We start from the raw sequence: 5,955 nt of genomic DNA, 5'->3' as shown, positions 1-5,955 counted from the left end.
ACAAAGTATGTGTTCTTCCCAATATTTCCAAATTAATAAAGTCTCTTTGCTTATTTGTAAACGGGTCTCTACTAGAGCCTTTAATTCAGTAGCATAATTAAATGAAATAACTATTTCTGAAGTTTATAGGGATGGGCGGGGACGGAGGGGATTCCTCGCAGGGATGGGTGGGGATGGAGGGATTCCTTGCGGGGATGGGTAGGATTCCTCACGGGGAAGGGTGGGATTTTGGCAGGGATGGGAGGGATTTCTGTCCCCGCACAACTCTCTAGTTCATAGATGACTGTTGGTATCCATGCCAGCTCAATGGATTGCTTCACTCTTTTCCTGATAAGTTTTGGGGAAGAGTTTGCATTGTGTCTCTATGACTGGAATTCCCCACGTACTCAGTTGGCAAAGCCTTCATGCCACATGTGTTCAAGAAACAGGCACATTCACATTCAACAGGGCCAGCTTGGGGGTGGAGGGAGCAAACAGGGTAGCTGCCCTGGGTCCCATGGCTCCAGGGGCCTGGATGTCCTTCCCTTCTCTCTAGCCCAGGGGTAGGCAATTCCGGTTCTCGAGAGCCGGAGCCAGGTCAGGTTTTCAGGATATCCACAATGAATATGTATGAGATGGATTTGCATGCACTGCCTCCTTGAGATGCAAATCTATCTCATGCATATTCTCCTCGAGGGCCATAATCCAGTCGAGTTTTCAGGATTTCCCCAATGAATATGCATGAGATCTATTAGCATACAATGAAAGTAGTGCATGCAAATAGATCTCATGCATATTCATTGTGGAAATCCGGAATCCCAACTGGATTGCGGCCCTCGAGGAGGGTCTTTGACACCCCTGTATTACTGCCAGTGGGGGAGGGGGGAGCTTGTGCAGGAGGTGAGCAGCAGAGGCACTGGCTGACTACAGGACGTGCCTGTTAGCAGTCAGCTGGCACCTCTCCTCTTCACTGGCATCGTGCGGCACACCTGGAATCTGCTGGGGCACACTAGTGTGCCATGGCACACAGTTTGCAATACACTGCTCTATCCCATTCCAAAGCCCTCCTCACTAGTGGTGTGGCAGCAGTTCCCTAGCTCTGCTCGTAGTTTCCTCTGCCGCGGTCTGCCCCCCACCCCCACTGATGCTATTTCCTGTTTCTGCTTGGGCAGACCGCGGCAGAGGAACAGCACTGAAAAAGCTGCGAGAAGTGTGAGGGGGCTTCAGAATCTGTCTCCTTTCAGTTTTTCTGAATGCCCTCTTGTTTTTGATGTCTCCGCTAGCCTGAAGAATCTGTCCCTCTCCATCTTCTCTATACTTTTCATGATTTTATAGGTCTCTATCATGTCCCCTCTAAGTCTCCGGTTTTTCCAGGGTAAAGAGCCCCAGCTTCTCCAGCCTTTTGGTATATGGAAAACCTTGCATATACCGAAAGGCTGGAGAAGCTGGGGCTCTTTACCCTGGAAAAGCGGAGACTTAGAGGGGACATGATAGAGACCTATAAAATCATGAAAGGTATAGAGAAGGTGGAGAGGGACAGATTCTTCAGGCTAGCGGGGACATCAACAAGAGGGCATTCAGAAAAACTGAAAGGAGACAGATTGAATACGAATGCTAGGAAGTACTTCTTCACTCAGAGAGGTGATAGGACAGAGTACAATAATGGGTTTCAAAAAGGGCCTGGATGACTTCTTGAAGGAGAAAGGGATTACAGGGTATAGATAGAGGGGTATTATACAGGGTACTTCAGGATTAGGGCATAAACAATTCAGGTGGTGGGAACTTACAGGTCGAGGGCCGCCATGGGAGCGGGCTGCTGGGCACGATGGACCCCTGGTCTGACCCGGCAGAGGCAATACTTATGTTCTTATGGGTGGGGAGAAGGGAAGGATATTTTGGCCCACAGGGGCTCCCTGGAGCAACTCATTTTGAATTGAAGGGAGGGATGCTGGATGGGAGGACATGAGGTGGACTCAGGGGTGGTGGGGGGGGGGAGAGGATGAAGTAGAAAGGAGTGATCTTGAATGGGAGAACATTGGGGGAGGGGAGGGAGGAAGAAGAAGGGAGGGATAATGGATGGCAGGGCATTTGGAAGGTGGGGAAATTGGGGGGCCCGTCCTTAATTTCTGCTCTGGGCCCCAGCACATCTAACACCGGCCCTGCTTTCAGATGAAAACCCGAAGCCAGATCTATGACTAAAATTTTGTTGGCGTCTCACTGGAGATTAGATTTCATGCAATGAACCTTATAGGTTGTTAGGTGATATTGTTGTTACATGATAGGTTCTGGGGTCAATCGCTTGACGTACAGTAACTTTCCACTTCTCCAGGCAGAGAAAGATGTTTGATAACACCAGTGGATAGGAAAGTGATGTGGCTTTAGAATAATCCTTATGACTCACATGGTGGCAATAGGTTTTTCACCAAGGAGTAGTACTCAGCTGTGCTGATCTAGAGAGGACGGGGACATTTCTTAAAGATTCTAGAATACTTACCCATTTGCAAGTAATTTTGAACTCTTTTGCATGCAAGGCACACGTACCTACACAAACCGAGTTATAGAATTGCCTTCGAACTGTAAGGCACAGTCCCTTCACCCCTTAGCTGTTTTATATTGCAATTAACGTATAATAGTTTCCACTATTAGTGTATGCTAAAAGACATATTACATAGGTAATATGTCTTGGAAAAATGCATCCCTTAATGTTTTATTACAGAACAGTGCTACAAGATAGGGGTCTCCTAGGAGCTAGCCAGAGACTAATCCCCACTTTTACTAAGGTGCACTAATTGAATTAGCGCACGTTAGTCTATGGACACGTTAGCGCACCTTAGTAAAATAGGGCCTAAGTCACTTCTATTCTCTTTAAACTTCACTGACCAGTTTTGTGGAGAATTCAATACTACAATCTTCTCATCTTCAAAGCTTTATCCCCATGTAGCCCAAACCTCTTCTAGCTTGCTCCCAGACTTCTTGTCTTGCAGGTCCTTCAGGAACTGCCCATTCGGTCGGAACCAGACAACGGCGCCTTACCACTCCTATCTATGACTACCAAGGATTACTCTCTGGAAAGAGGTCAGGCATACAATGGCTATTAATTATCAAATTGAAGAAAATTGTTAGGACTTAGCTTATTACGCTGTTCCTATTTAGTCTTCTGAATTGTAGCATTGAGGCTAATTATAAATCGAGCTTCATTTTTGGAACACGATCTTTTAAGGTGATTACTAATTTAGGTCATCGTGCTACTAATATTTCCTCTGCTGGACTATTTGGCTGCTCAAATGCATTTTTAATCACACAATGAATTGACTTTCTATTTATGGCACGATGTTTAATGGTTTGGTTAAGTGACGATGGTTTTGCTTGCATTGTATCAGTTTGAGGTTGATTTATGGAGTGAGGCACATCAAGGACCTTCTTATAGTAACTCCTCGAACAGATGTCTTGAAGTCTTGGCTCCTTTTAATGTATTTCGACAGGGTGAACATATAGCAGTGAAGGAGTTTGTGTATAACATAATATAAAATTTTATTTGTATACCGTGATACAATGCGGTTAACAAATATTAACTAAAAGATCACATATGTTTATGGGGTTTTTTTTATACAGCCTTTCAAAAGATAATGACATAGCTTATGACTGTAAAGAGAACTATACCCGGGGCATAGATTGACAGGGCTGGCCTTAGCAAAAGTGGGGTCTTAGGTGCACCAGTTTGATGCCCTCCCTCCAAGACATAAGATCTTGATTGGTCCTTCCAGTCATCTCTGCTGCGTTGATACGACTGTGACCGAGGTTGGCTGGAGCCGGGCTGGGAAGGTGATAGTGATTGTGTTCTGGGCAGGCTCACACTTGGAAAAGTTGGCACCACTGCAGTGCCCAAACACATAATGTGCGCGAGGAAGTGAAACCAAAAAGGCAAGAGTCTATGGCTTTAATCCTTATCCTTCTGAGAAGCATTAAACCAAAGCCTTTGACAGTATTCCTCAAAAAACAAAATCGAGACCAATTACAGACTCTGGTCCTCACCCACTAGGAAAATCGAATACAACTACAGCCTCCTGCGACAGCAGCCAGTTGAAGAGTAGAGAAACTGGACTCTAAGATTGTGCCCGTGTTCAGCGATGTATAAAAATACAAGCATATATGCCAGTTTGCCACCTGAGCACTATTCTGTACGGCAGGGGTGTCAAAATCCCTCCTCGAGGGCCACAATTCAGTCAGGGGTTTCAGGATTTCCCCCAATGAATATACATGAGCTCTATTAGCATACAATGAAAGCAGTGCATGCAAATAGATCTCATGCATATTCATTGGGGAAATCCTGAAAACCCGACTGGATTGTAGCCCTCGAGGAGGGACTTTAACACCCCTGCTGCACAGTGACCCATCATAACTGCATGGGACAAACATGCGCCAACAATGGCACGCAGGACTTATGCGCGCTGGATTAAAAGTTACTGTAAGCGCTCTGAGGGGTGTGTGTGGGGGAAGCTCCCCCGCTAAACTTAGAAGTGTTCGTGCTCCTGTTGGAGGGGTGTGTATGGGGTACCTCCCCATTACAGAGGAAACTTCCGATTACCCCCCCATTTCCTCTGTAATGGGATTTTTTTCATCCCCTCCACCCCCCCCTCAAAGGGAGCGCAAACACTTCTAAGTTTAATGGGTTCCCCCCCACGCCCCCCCTCAAAGCACTTACTGTAACTATTTTAATCCGGTGCACGTTAAGTCCTGCGTGTAATTGTCCGCGCACCATTGTCAGCGGGCATTTGTTCTGCGCATTTCAGTTAGTGTACCCGTCTGTACATACCCACTGAGGGTCTGATTCATGAACTGTGTCTTGATTTTAGGCAGTGGTAGGTGTCCAGCAGCCGATCAGGATGCCCGTTTTTTAAAAAAAATGCTGCCAGTTCATAGCCATTGAAGTCCCTCACTGCTTGAAGATTTGTCTGTGAGAAGCACAGGATGAGTGGAACGGGCTGGACCCGACGTGTGTGGTGCCTATGGTAAATGGCAAAATACACCAGCCGCAACACCTATTAACCCTTGTGAAATCTGTTTCATCAGTAGCAGTGCAAAAAACCAAATCCAAGGAGGAAAACAAGGTTCAACTGTCTGCAGTGGAAAACAAACCAGAACAAACAAAGCAAAAAACTGCAGACCTTGTACACGATGCAGGCAGGCTTTATTATGACAAGTAAATTTTAGGTTAAAAACCTTTTACCAGGTGAGGGACCCAACACGGTCCGTGTTTCGGACTAACCTTCGTCAGGGGTCCAATTTTTGATAAAGCAGAAAATTATCAAAAGAAAAAAGCCTTGGGTAAATAGCCGATAGGTGACATGCTGAAAAAACCGCCCGAGGTCACCTATCGGCTATTTACCCAAGGCTTTTTTCTTTTGATAATTTTCTGCTTTATCAAAAATTGGACCCCTGACGAAGGTTAGTCCGAAACACGGACCGTGTTGGGTCCCTCACCTGGTAAAAGGTTTTTAACCTAAAATTTACTTGTCATAATAAAGCCTGCCTGCATCGTGTACAAGGTCTGCAGTTTTTTGCTTTGTTTGTTCTCATCAGTAGCAGTGCCACTTACCACTACAGGCAGAGAACCAGCTGGCAGGCTGAAACTTTAGAATGTCCTGTAAAGCGCCAGGCAAAGATACATACACACCGCTCCCGCTGCTAATTCAAGGGCAAAATTACACATATTATTCCAACTGTTCAAGACGGCGTAATATAATTATCCAACATGATGTACTCACAGGGGACCATTAGAGTAATTAGCAATCAGTACATCTCTTCGGGGCAGAAGACAAAGTGGAGGAGAAAGGGCAGAAAGCGCACGTGAGCCAGAGAAGCAGCGTGATTTGGGAACAAAACCAGAAAAATCCTACTATCTTCACATCGATACCGTTTCTTGCTTCCACCACGGACGGAATCCATACGGTTAGGTTCTGGACCTCCTGATAGGGA

Source organism: Geotrypetes seraphini, chromosome 11 (assembly GCF_902459505.1).
Source record: "Geotrypetes seraphini chromosome 11, aGeoSer1.1, whole genome shotgun sequence".
Taxonomy (NCBI): domain Eukaryota; kingdom Metazoa; phylum Chordata; class Amphibia; order Gymnophiona; family Dermophiidae; genus Geotrypetes; species Geotrypetes seraphini.
The sequence above is the reverse complement of the archived record's forward strand: the minus strand, read 5'-3'. Positions refer to the sequence as shown.